The sequence below is a fragment of the Myotis daubentonii genome, chromosome 1 (assembly GCF_963259705.1).
Source record: "Myotis daubentonii chromosome 1, mMyoDau2.1, whole genome shotgun sequence".
Classification (NCBI taxonomy): domain Eukaryota; kingdom Metazoa; phylum Chordata; class Mammalia; order Chiroptera; family Vespertilionidae; genus Myotis; species Myotis daubentonii.
Genome location: NC_081840.1, coordinates 192,322,949 through 192,337,364, shown reverse-complemented (window position 1 = coordinate 192,337,364; position 14,416 = coordinate 192,322,949). Strand labels below are relative to the sequence as shown.

At 38.7% G+C, this 14,416-nt stretch overlaps 1 pseudogene; it reads right to left on the bottom strand.

The window, feature by feature from the left end:
- Nucleotides 1-1,227: 1,227 nt before the first annotated feature.
- LOC132240481 (synaptonemal complex protein 3-like) lies at nt 1,228-13,831 on the bottom strand (annotated as a pseudogene).
- Between the last annotated feature and the right edge of the window lie 585 nt (nt 13,832-14,416).

The following is a 14,416-nucleotide window of genomic DNA, read 5'->3' as shown; positions in this document are numbered from 1 at the left end:
CACCCATGCGCCAGGCCTCTATCCTATATAGTAAAAGGGTAATATGCAAACTGACCCTAACAGCAGAAATACTGGGAATGACTGGTCACTATGACAAACACTGACCACCAGGAGCTACCCTCTGGTGATCATGGGAGGAGCTCTGTTCAGCCACAGTCAGGCTGATGGCTGCCAGTACAGCAGTGGTGGTGGGAGCCTCTCCTGCCTTCTCAGCAGCGCTAAGGATGTCCGACTGCAGCTTAGGTCTGCTCCCCGCTGGCAAGTGGACATCCCCTGATGGCTGCTGGGCTGCCAGAAGGATGTCTGACTGCCAGCTTAGGCCGAATCCCCTGGGGAGCAGGCCTAAGCCAGCAGATGGTCATCCCCCGAGGGGTTCCAGACTGCGAGAGGGCACAGGCCGGGCTGAGGGACCCCCCAACCCCCGAGTGCACATATTTTTGTGCACCAGGACTCTAGTCCTATATAATAAAAGCCTAATATGCTAAGTGTCTAGACATCTGGTGACCGGTCAACTGTTCAACCAATCAAAGCATAATATGCTAATGATATGCTAAAGCCACTCAATCGCTCACTATCATAAGCAGTGACCACTAGGGGGCAGACCCTCCGACCTGTAAATTAGCTTGCTGCTGGAGTCCAGCCCATCAGGACTGAGAAACATGGGCCAGACACTCCCTGGAGCCCTCCCACAGTTCCTCCCCAGCTGGCCAACCTCCCGTGTCCCTCCCTGGCCAGCTGGCCCTGATCAGCCCGATAGGGACTGGATGAGATGGGGCTGGACATGCCTTGGAACTCTCCCGTACTCCCTCCCCAGCCCCAATCATGCATTGGTGGGGTCCCTCAGTCTGGCCTGCACCCACTTGCAATCTGGGACCCTTTGGGTGATGTTGGAGAGCCAGTTTTGGCCTGATCTCGCAAGCCACTCCCTTCAGGAGGGCGCCAGATGCAGGGCTCACAGTTGATTGGGTGCAAGCGTGTGGCAGGCACAGTGGGGCCAAAATGAGTGGGAGCAGCAGGTAGAAGCTCTGCAGGCAGCATTGAACTGCGGGTTTTGGCCTGATCCTTGCAGGCCACCCCAAGGGACCCCGTTCTTGCACAAATTTGTGCACCAGGCCTGTAGTATTTTATAATTTCCTTTTTAAACCACTCTAGAGACTTACATGCCTCTTAGCTAATGGTATAATTGTATCATATTATTTCAATTCAAGTTCTTCCTTCAAAGAGTCATCAGAATAACATGAATTGAAGTTCCGAATGCTTGCTGTCTCCTGCTGCTGAGTGTCCATCATAATTTTTTTTTTGCCACATAGCCATTTCTTTTCTAAGTTCATGCTGTGCATCAATGAGTAGAGTATCATGATTCTTCTCCAAGTCCTCCCTGCTCTTTGTGAACTGCTCATACAGCTGTTTAATTGTTGTCCATCTCTGGCTCTGAACAACTCTAGATTGTTGGAAAACCTTTTGTTGCTTTATAAATAAATTAGCTAGTTTATCTTCTTGTTTCTCAGCTTTTTGTACATTATCTCCTACTGCTGAATCAAAGTCAGAATCTGCTGAGGAGATTCTTGGTTAAGTTACTGCCTTTGATCTTGTTGATCTTTCCAAATACGATAAACTTTCTGGTTACATTTTTGAGAGAAGCCCTGGTATACATTGCTAGATTTTTCCCTTTGTAAGAAGAGCCTTGTTAATGTCAGCTTCAAATTTTTCCAGCATATTCTGTACTCTACACCCCCACACCCTCACACATCTTCAAATATTCCTGCAGAAGTCCTTTTCTTCCCATGCTTATTAATTACTAGAGACTTCATGTCAATAACATCCTCCTCTGAATTACTCAGATATTTTTTATCTTCTTTCTCAAAGTCATAGGTTCTTAAAACCTGATCCTCCATTGATGCCTTCCCAGATGTCCCAGGATGTTTGTTTGTTGTTGTTGTTGTTGTTGTTGTTTTTCCCAGAGGGCACCTTAGTTGGATGTTTTATGACTGAGGTATCTACTTTGCTGCCACGATGATGCTCCTCTCTTTTTATGGACTCAATATTGCTATTAATAGTGTTGCTTAGAGCCCTAACCAGTTTGGCTCAGTGGATAGAGCATTGACCTGTGGACTGAAGGGTCCCAGGTTCAATTCCAGTCAAGGAATCCTCTCTGTAAAAATTAAGTGTTGCTTAAACTTCATTTACTTAACAATCTTTTCTGTGCCTACTCTGCAAAGGTAAATGTCTGCTCTACAATGTGGGAATTGCTGAAATCTATATATAAAACCCTAAGAGACCAGTCGAGCATTTGACCTGTTGCTATGACCAGGAGCTGCCCTCTGGTGGTCAGTGCGCTCCCACAGTGGGAACACTGCTCAACTGACTGACAGGTGCCAGACACTGGGCTCACAGCAGGCGCGCACAGCTACTGCGGTGTGAGCCTTTCTTGTCTCCAGGTGGGCGCTATTGAGCAGTGGCAGCAGGTGCAGCAGGGCCAGGATGAGTGGGAGTGGTGCAGCGCCTAGCCGAAGCTCAAGCTCCTCCCTGGCCGCCTGCGGCTTCATGCACTACTACAGCCCTTGGGGGATGTCAGACTGCTGCTTTTGGCCTGATCCCCGCAGGCCCGGCAGGGAGATCGGGCTGAAACTGGCAGTCCAACACCCCCGAGGGGTCTCGACTGCAAGAGGGAACAGGCTAGGCTGAGGGAACACACCAGTGCACAAATCCATGTACCAGGCCCCTAGTTATAAATAAGATTTTTATAAGAAATGATACCTGATTTCAGTTTACTCTAAAATACTCTAAAAATTTGTTCCACTTATTTCCACACAAATAAATTTCAAGTTTTCCTACCATTCTATATGTAATAGACTAAAGATAGTACCACCAACTTCACGTAAGAAAATAAATCCTTGATGTTCTAATTTTCTTATTCAAATACTATTATAATGTTTCTCTTTCTACAAAGGATGATAAAAAAAGAAAAATAAAATATAATAATTATCATTTTGTTTTTGTTGTCCAAATTACATTAGACTCAATATATATTTTTATTTTCCAAGTTGTTGCTGATTCTAAATCAGGATGGGTGGACAAATGATCTCAGCTATAATAATTAACAAGAAAGTATTAGTGGCTCATTGTTGTTATTTATATGGTTTGTGCAGTATTAGCGGTTGGGAAAAGACATTCCTTAAGAGTGGCTGAAGTAGAGGTCCATCTTACTAGAAATAAAATTGTTTTTGAAGTTCATTTAACTGAGCATTTTAGGGAAATACCTCTGGGAAAAACCTATAAAGGGTTATAGCTTTGCTAAGTATCATAACCCTTACTCTGATATTCAGGCAGCAGGTAGTAACCATCATGCTTAAGATTGTGCTTCCACTTACTGTTGACACCATTAAAATTTCTAGAGATGCTTGTAGCAGAGAGGATTACAGGCAGTGGCAAATCTAGGAGGCACTAAGGATGATGTGGACATAGGAAAGATACACATGATAAACAAGGTGAATTGGTAATATAGGAATGGTTCAAATACTAATACAGGGTAAGGGAGAGTCACATATTTGCCACATAATGTATGGACTAAAGTAAAATAATCTTAACTTATAATTAAATAATTCCACAGAAATTGTAAATAATTTTTGACCAAATGAACTCCTGTCTTTTGTGTGTGTTTTATTTTTTTATTTTGAATTTTTTCATGAGTTATCTCTTTACATAAAGCGATCCTGATACATCTTTCTCTGCCATTCAAAAGTAGCTTATTATAGAAGCTTTTCAGATCAAGCTAGTCTCTCAAACAGATAATTTTAATAACCTAATTAGATTGTCTGAGCGTTTCGCTGTTACCATGATAGACAATATATAAACACCCAAACTGTCACCTGAACACTCAGCATAGCCAAATTTGCATTTGAATAGTTGCCAGAATGTTTTTGGTTTTTTTTTGCTTTGGGGTCCAGTGCCATGCATTCTTTCAATCTTTTGTAAAAGAAAAATCTGCAGCAAAATTGCAGAAAGCCTTGTTAATTCATTTTTTAATGAATAATGCCCTTTGGCATTTTCTTTGATAGTCATGGTTTGCTGGAATGAATAGCATACACTTCTCTTTTTGGATTACTATAGCCCTTTTCAAGCTTGAATATGCCTGGGGGGTAAAATAGAGGGTTGTCCATTTGTACACATGAGGGAAAGTACTTAGATGAATACCAAAATAGAAGTATTGGGGTGCATAGCGAATTTGCTTAGTGGAGATTGAGGACTGAATGATTTTACCCATGGAAAAATATTTTAATATGTTGTATAGACCAAGGTTATGATCTCACGTACAATGTGAATTAATAATTCAGGTGGTTTCTCAGACAATATAGCAAATAGTAATTTCCAAACTATGTTTTTCTTTTTATTTGTATACTTTTATGGATCAGAGTTTAACTCATTATCATAAATGTTTATTGATTCGCTACCAAGGTCCTGTTATTGTGCAAAACACTGAGGCTATATGCAAGCATGAAATGTGATCTCTAACTTTAGGATTTGTATCAGATCAGAGGAGTCAGACAAGTATCTAGCCAACTATGATGCCTTGTGGTAGGAGGCATTATAGAGACATAACAAGTAAATCATAACTAAATGGAAAGAGCAACTCATTTTTCTGGAAGGGACATCTGGTCAGATTTTGCAAAACATAACACATTTGAATTGAGAATGGAAGTGCTGGTTGATTTGTGGCAGGTGCAAAGGATGTCAGAGCATTTCAACAGGGTGAGAACCGCAGGCAAAATCCTTGGAATCCTTGGTAATGATGAGGATGACGAGAAGGAAAGTAGTCCAGTGTGGCACTGGGAAATGGGAAGAGATGAGACTGAGAAAATAAGATGTCAGGATCAGTTTCTACTTAAATGTGACTTTGTAGATACAATCAGCACTGGGATCTGACAGTCTGGGGCCCATGATAATTCCTGGAATAATTTATGTGTGTTCATCAATTGTTTTGAAACAGCTGGAACTTAATACCAGTGATTAGTTTGAGAATTTGGAATCAGAATATGATTTTAAATGAGTTCCTGGTCCTGATATTTCCTCTTTGTATTATTAGCTGTGATATGTCACAAGAGTAACATAAATATAAACAAAGAAGATTATAATTATGTAAATTATATAAACCTTATTAAAGGTTTTATAGGAACATAGGTATAGTCCAGTCCTATCAAAATTTTCAATTAAGGAGAAAGGATCCCAAGGCCAATTAAGTTTGGGAAACTAAATAATAAATCACCTTTTATAAGAGTAACATTCAGAATAAAGTTCTGAAAATCCTGAAATAGACTGCCTCATTTAACTTTGTTAAAACCATTTGTTTGAGCAAAGACACATATTATTTTCTTTTAAAAATATGTTGTTATTGACTTCAGAAAGGAAGAGAGAGGGAGAGGGAGGTAGAAACATCAATGATGAAAGAGAATCATTAATTGGCTGCCTCCTGCAAGCTCCCCACTGGGATCCAGCCTGCAACCTGGGCATGTGCCCTGACTGGGAATCGAACATTTACCTTCTGGTTCATAGGTAGATGCTCAACCACTGAACCATGATGGCTGGGCCATATTATTTTCTTAACATAAACATTTATTAACCTTCTATGGGACTAATTTACCAAGGCATACTCCTTGGATCATACAAGGCTCTTTAAATATTTCAAAAGTGAATGGCATTAGGTTAAATAATGGCAGATATCAGAGATGCACCATTTACCAAGCACATATGTGAACCATAAACCAGTCCTTTGTGTGTTTTTTCTCAAAACCAGTCCTTGTCTTTCTGGTGCTGGCTACATTTGCCATATTGCTGAGCAGCAGACTTTTGGCTGAATTAAGCTGATAGGAAACAGTGGTGAAAAATTAGAGGGTAAACTAAGGGCAAAGCCAAGGTAAGTTTACCAGTTCCCCCACACCCCTCCCCTTGGCTCCAGCTCTGACTGGACAGGACCTAAGCGGTTCCAGCAGCCTTTGGCTCAGCCAGCCCCTAGGTGCCAGCATCACTACCTTCTGACTTTATCATATACTTAAAGTTTGTAGTTTCTCCTGTTGTTGCTAATACCTCACTCTTCAGATTGACTGCATAGTTCTCTTATCCCCAGTGTTACAAGCCATCTTAAACATTTTAAGAGAAGTTTCTGTGTCCCTATGGGGACTTTGGTTGATACAACACTGTAAAAATTTCTTCATAGCCATTAGATTTGTATAAGTACTTTAACAGGTTGTTATTATTTTTCCTTTCTTACAAATAAAAATGAGAATATAGACTCTGTACTTTTTAAAAAAATATATTTTATTGAGTTTTTACAGAGAGGAAGGGAGAGGGATAGAGAGTTAGAAACATCGATGAGAGAGAAACATTGATCAGCTGCCTCCTGCACACTCCCTACTGGGGATGTGCCCGCAATCAAGGTACATGCCCTTGACCGGAATTGAACCTGGGACCCTTGAGTCCGCAGGCCGACGCTCTATCCACTGAGCTAAACCGGTTAGGGCTAGATTCTGTACTTTTACTGTTTTACTGAATCCCAACTCAATGATACTCCATACTACAAAAATCTCATTTGCAAAAGCCCTCACTACAATAGCAAAGAGGAAAATAATGTGAATAAAGGCATGTTTGACTCCCAGCTAATAACAGTCATCTCCCTCATTACCAAGATGCCTAGTAAATTTAATTACCACTCAGGTTTGAGAATCTTGTCCTTAAGTTCTTCAACAGCATCTATAATTTCATGCCTCCATCCTAAAAATCACAATGTTAGGACATTTTCTCCTGTGAGTCCAGGTTTTTAAGATGAGAAGCTATATGCAAACAGATTGGCACACAGTCCAATATTTCTCCTTATGCATCTAAGTCTATGATAAGAAACAAAGCTGGTTTTAGGGTTGTATGTATGTCTTCTAGTCATTAACAGAGCACTCTTATCAGTTGATGCTAATTCTATTGCAGCAACATTAAATGGTCCCTGCCATCGTTTGGAAATGAAGTACATTTAAAAAATATATATATATTTTATTGATTTTTTACAGAGAGGAAGGGAGAGGGATAGAGAGTTAGAAACATCGATGAGAGAGAAGCATCAATCAGTTGCCTCCTGCACACCCCCTACTGGGGATGTGCCTGCAACCAAGGTACATGCCCTTGACCAGAATTGAACCTGGGACCCTTCAGTCCCCAGGCCGATGCTCTATCCAGTGAGCCAAACCAGCTAGGGCACGAAGTACATTTTTTTCTCTTTATCATCCCAGATAAAAATTACAAGATATTAGAAGATGCTAGAAGAGGACTACTGTAATTGGTTTTTTAATCTAGGTATTTTATACAGTTTTCTCTTTCACTGTATTTTCCCACCTGCTACTCAGTGACATAATTAAAACACCAAAATCACTTATTTTCAATATTCCTAGCAAGTTTGACATATTAGGAATAATATCTTCAGTACTTACTGCCAAGTCTCAAATTCTTTATGACTATTAATTCATATCTAATAATAGTGATTCTATATTTTCTCTCTTCCTTTTCTTGTTTAGTTTAACAATTGAATAACATGGTTGTATAATTTTACTTCTTTTGGTGAATCAGCAGACAGAATGCTTTTCATTGACATTGATGCTCAAAACAGTTACTTCAAGGATATGTTTGAACAGGAGACATTCACTGGAAATATTGCTATGTTTTAAGATCACTGACTTCCCAGTTTCAATAATTTTTTAAAAATTTCTTTTCCAGAGACAATAAACTTTGAACCATGTCAGAAATCACTGATTTTATTCATAAGTTTTTTAGGTATTGAACAAGGTGGCTCTTATACTTACTTTTTTAGAGGTATAGGCTTTATACATTTGTGTGAAAAGGACATGGGAAAGAAAGTTCTGGTAGGGACAGTAGAAGTGTAATCTGTCAGACAGATTTTATTGCAGTACAATAGCTATGCTCTACTTGGTTTGCAAGATCTCCTCCAAACTTAAAACTAACTGGCTATAATCTTGAATATACTCCGAAGCTAATGGAAAGTGCAGAGGGATGTTGGGGCATCCAACAATATCTTTTAAATGTGGTCATAACTAAAATGAGAGCACGCCGTGTAGTAATAATGGAAGTTATCTTTTAGAATTCTCAGCCTCCTGGATTTGGGAAGCAATCAGAATAGCTCTTCCTGTTGGTTAAAATGGTCTTTTGTACAGGTGTTAGGTTAGAGGGGATCTTCACAAATGAAAGGAACAAAACTGGACTCCGTCAAACCATTCTACAGTAAGGATTAAAAGCCTATTCAGCAAGTTAGTCAGATTATAGCGTCCACAGAACACTGTGACAGGCATTAAGTCTGAACCCACGCATAGTTTCAGCTGAAGGAAAAGGAGACCTGAAATCAGACCTCATGATCTAGAAAAGCTAAAAAGAAGGCCATATCAAAATCTCTAACTGTCAGCAATAGGAACTGCCCATTTTTTTTTTAGATCAGAGAATTGGCATGATGAATAGGCAGAACTTGTGATTAATATTTAGGTCAAGGACTCATTTAAAATGTAGAGATTTTATAAGGAGATAAGAAACATTTCTCTTCAAAATAACTGCATACATTTGTACGATTTTCCTGTTCTTCAGCAGTTTATGGACACTTAGAATCCAAGTTCCTAACAGCTTTTTACAATATAAAACATATTTGTTGTGGACCAAAGTAGAGATATGATACTACAGTCTCATACCGGAAGTATCAATCCAGGTATGAGACTGTACCAATCCAGGAAATTCATATGAAAAGGAATTAATGGATGTCAGATTCAACAAGGAAGGATCCACAGGAATGGGTCATCTATTGAGAAATCTCATGTTCATACCCAGATAGTTTTAGGTATTAATTAACTTATTAAAATAACACCTGATAAATAGTTTTAGCATTTTTTAATATAATACAGTTTGAGCTCATATAAATTTAATTATTGCAATTTTAACCAACACTCACAAGTTCTCCATTTAAGTCCCACTGCTTAAAATGCTGACTCATTTATTTCTTGATTAATTAGGTAACATTATTTTTCTATTCTAAAATAATTCAATTCCCTGTCATGTGATCCCATAGGTATTTCACAACATGAATATTTGTTTTCTCCAATGGCAGCTAGAGTATAGTTCTTTGACTTTTTTTCTGTGACCAGCTATGTAAAAGCTGTCTTCCTTTAAAGGGTTTATGTAATTAGGTCAGGTCCACTCAGATAATTTTCCTGTCTTAAGGTCAACTGTTTTGGGACATTGATTATATCTACAAAACCTTCTAGAAGTACCTAGATTTGCATTTGATTGAATAACTGGGAGAAAAGTATGCCTCACTGGGGATGGGAATCTTGGGGAGCCATCTTATAATACTGCCTTCTGCCCACCCTAAAATAATAACAGTTTATAACGTAAATACAGAAGTGTACCAATCTTCCAAATTTTCATCTTCCTCTAAGAAATCTATTCATGCTTACTTCATTTTAATAAAGTTATGTTCATTCTTTTCTTTCTCCAACGTTAATAATGAACTTTTTTAAAAAATATATTTTATTGATTTTTACAGAGAGGAAGGGAGAGAGATAGAGAGTCAGAAACATCGATGAGAGAGAAACATCGATCAGCCGCCTCCTGCACATCCCCCACCGGGGATGTGCCCGCAACCCAGGTACATGCCCTTGACCGGAATCGAACCTGGGACCTTTCAGTCCGCAGGCTGACGCTCTATCCACTGAGCCAAACCGGTTTCGGCAATAATGAACTTTTTAAGGAGAACAATTGTGTTCTATGTATTAGGAATCCCCAAGTAGCACAATGCTTGCAGATTAAAGATACTCAATATAAATTAATGGAAATCATACTTAATACTAATAATTTCAAAAGAGTTAAAACACTTGTCCATACATCTCATTGTATACCACCATCCTTTCTGAGAAGATGACTTTATGGAGAGTGTAAAAGTTAAGAAAGCAGTAATTTATAATACAACATTCAATGATATTTTACATATGAAGAAAACAAGACCATATATTCTTTATATAGTCACTTAGAAAGTGGCATATTGTGCTTTAATTTTAGAATAGATATTACTGACTAAGAAAGCATTTTGGTATACTTTTTAAAATGTCAACAGTATAAGAGAAAATGTCATGTCTGTTTTTAATCCCCCCACTTCATGCCTGACATCTAGAAAAGACCCAGAAAAAACAGATAAGAGATAAAAGAGATGGTTTTGACTCATCTCCATGCTTTGCTCTAGCATGGACCTGTCACTGCCACAGCTTCACTGAACGTGTGTAAAAGGGTTAATATGGCAAGAGACCTACCGCAATTCGCCCCTGATATTTGCCTTTGCTTTACTAAGGAAAGTGTGTGAACAGGTGGAAAATGTAGAGGCATATAAACCAATACTTACCAATATATTTATTTAAAATGATCCATTACTACTTCCAAATACAATGAGAACTACATCATAATTTCTAAAGAGTTGTTGACTAAGCAATCCTGAAAGAACAACTGAGAATATTTTACATCCACATTTCTTTCTTTTGGTTTATTGTTATTATTTTTTAATTTGAGTTAAAAATCTGTATTGTGTTGGTATTGCTTTTCTTCCTATTCAAAGACTTATTACAGCTTGTATTTTCACTTCTGGAAATAAACATTTGATTGCAGCATAGGATGTTCTCTATCTGCTGATGTAAAATGTCACTCCCAACTCACGTACAATGTTCATTCCTAATCCAGTATTGGGCTAACCATCATACAACTTTTTAATTTGGATTTGTTACCTTCCCCCACCCCCCTTAAATTTTCTAGGAATTATAGAAATCTTGCTCAGATAAGTTAAAATAGTAAATCTAAGCCTTTAATTTGAATGTGAGATAAATTACATACCTATTTAAGAAAACACTCTAAATTTCTGATTAGGATACAATATGGAGTAATAAATAACTTTTACAAACCTTTTATCCAAATGCTTGATGATAAAAGTAAAAAAAGCTGTTTATTTTATCTACTTTACTAGAGGCCCAGTGCATGGAAATTGTGCACTTGCGGGGGGGGGGGGGTGGGTTTCCCTCAGTCCAGATTGCGAGAGAGCACAGGCCAGGCCAAGGGACCCTACTGGTGCATGATCAGGGTCAGGGAGGGATGTGGGAGGTTGGCCAGCCTGGAAAGGACCACAGGAGGGCTATAGGGTGTGCCTGGCCCATCTCGCTCAGTCCCAACTGGCCGGACCCCAGCAGCAAGCTAACCTACCAGTCAGAGTGTCTGCACCTGGTGCTCAGTGCACATCATAGTGACTGGTTGATCAGTCGACTGTCTCTACCCTCCGGTGATCAGTGCATGTCATAGCAAGCAGTTGAATGGTCTTGGCATATCATTAGCATATTACATTTTAATGAGTTGAATGGCCGACTGGACGACTGGGCACTTAGCATATTGGGCTTTTATTATATAGGACTAGAGGCCCGGTGCATGAAATTCATGGACTGGGGGGTGGGGGATCCCTTAGCTCGGCCTGCGCCCTCTCGCAGTCTGGGAGCCTTTGGAGGATGTCCAACTGCCAGCGTAGGTCCACTCCTTGGTGGGCAGGCCTAAGCCATCAGTCGGACATCCTTAGTGCTGTGGCGGAGGCGGGAGAGGCTCCCACACTGCCACTGAGCTCACCATATGAGAGCCTGGCTCAGGGCTTCTGGCTGAGTGGCATTCCCCTGTGGGAGTGCACTGACCACCATTAAAAATAAAGATTTGTTAAAAATATACACCTCACTGTGCAACATTTATAGAAATAAACATGGTTGCTACTACATGCAAAAATCAAGGGGGTGAATAAGGGCAGAAAGAGAAAATAAGGAAGGGAGAGTATTGCCCCCCCCCCCATGAATAACATTGATACTTAACATCTTTAAAACTTGATAACTATATGTTATAACACACCAGATTGTATACCACCTTTGAGCATGCTGAACTTGACCTTTCAACATCCTCCTCAGGGAGCTTGTTGAATAGCCAGCCTCCTCTTCACCTAGCAAGCGCTGTAGATGGCTGCAAAGAATGCTCTCTCAGCTCAGTGAACTCCATCCCTTGTCTTTGGAGGAGATATAGCAACCCATCCAAAAATAGTTTTGTTCTTCACTTTCATTATCTTTGTTATACCCGCACTGTTGGGAGTCTCCTAACTCCAGCTCCAGAGGCAGCTTGCATTGGTGTTTCTTTATAGAGTTGGTAGTTTCTGGATGTACTGTCACTGTGCCAATGAACAGAGCTGCTCTGTCCATTAGGCACAATAGCAGCTCCCCTTCCATGAGACAAAATTAACCTGTATTTCATCCAGGTTTTCAACAATTAGCGCACAGGAACACACACCTTCATTATAAACTCTTCTCCACATCCAGCCATCTAGCTATTGCACCCAGCATTCCTCACAATGATCTGTCTTCCATTACTGCTGACATAAGTAACTTCTCCTCTCTCAAACCCCAGACATCCTAGTAACTTCTGCTACTGCTATTCTATAATCAGCAAAACCCACCTTATTTTCACCCTCTACTAGGAACAATTGTTCACCTCCTTGGCTTACACTGATTTATAACATGCTTTTGAGGTTAGTATTCACATATTATGATTTCAGGTATAGAAATTAGGAGTGATGTCTCTTCTCCTTTCTCATTGTTGCTTACAGTCTATCGCTCTTTTTATAAATTATGTTCTCTTATAAGCTCTTTTCTCTTATTTTTATTGATTTTGATAGAAAGAGATTTTGCTGTTCCCCTTATGTATGCATTCATTGGTTGATTCTTACATGTGCCCTGACCTGATCGAACCATCTGAGCAACCTGGACAATACTTTTGTGGACACTTTTTATTTTGGTTCTACTATCTACTTGTCCTTATCCTAGTTCCTTGTCTTCCTCTCCATCATAGTGGGTGATTCCATCTTTATGTAGAAAATTCATTAAATACAAGAGCTTCTCATTCATTCATTGACTCCCTGCACCAAACTAATCTTCACTTTATTTACTCATTCCCAAAATCACACACTAAAGTCTGTTGTAATCAGACAGCACAAAAATGACTAAAAGAATTATTCTACACTATAATAACAAAATCTTATTCCTATGCCTTGCTTCAACTACTCCTCAAATAATTTTTTAATCCATTGGTCTCTATAGATTAAAGATGAAGTAAAGTCCCCATTTTAAATCATCTATATCTGAACACACTCTATCCCACCTCCTTCTACTGGAACAGAGTAACTCATGACAACTCCAACCCAGATATTTGTATTTTTGTATTATATTCCATTGTGTTTTTCTTGGAAAGCTTACACTCTCATCTTTTCCTCTCTCTCTCCTTTCTTCATTTATATTTGTCTTTTGTCAATTGTATCCTTTCCACTGTTTTTACAAAATCTAAAATATTATTTAAAAATAATGAAAAATCATTAAACACATACACACATATCCCTCTTTCCAAAACCCTTAATTAGGCTATCCCTCATTTTCCCTCCTGTTAATATCTTTAACATTTTTATTTATAAGCTTATTATTTATCTTCTATAACTCCCATAGCCCCAATTTACTACCCAACTCACTTTAATTGGGTTTATTTCCCCATCACTCCATAATTTATACCATGAATACTCATTAATTTGACATCCTAAGAATGTCTTACTCTTTCTATTTTCCTCAAGCTTAATAATATCATCATGCAAAGCTCTTAATAATATCATCATGTGAATGACTTCATGACTGGTCTTCTTTTTCCCACTATAGGCTATCATCCATTCACATATCTCTAATCTGTTCTTCATATTGTGGAGTGATCATTTAAAAAAATAAATCTCAGCATGTTTTTCCTGTACTCAAATAATACAGGAAATATTCTGCATAATAATCATCCCATCAACAAAAGTACCCTTGTAATAATAATTGAAGTTCTTACTATGTTCTTTAATAACTGTCGTGATCTATCCTTAACTACTTCTTCACAGTCATCTAACATAATGCCTTTTTCATTCTACCCTCAATTCTCTGCACTCATCTTAACTGGCCTTCTCTTAGTTCCTTAAACACTTTATGCAAATCTTGCATTAATAAAAAAAAAAGTTTGCCTTTCTACATGTCATTTCTCTTCAACTTTATCTAGTTAATTAATTTCAACTCTTACATTAGATGCTTGCTTAACTCAATTTTGTTTTGTCAGGGAAACATTTTTTGTATTATGCTCATGCACTTATAGTACCATCTACTGATCAGAGTTTTAATTTAGTCTTTTTTTAAAAAAATTGATCATTTTTATTATTTTATGTCAACTACTTGAACACAGGACCCCTGTCTGCTTATATTCACTTTTGTTTTCAGATGCTCACCAGAGTCTTGGGTATGTTGTAGGCATT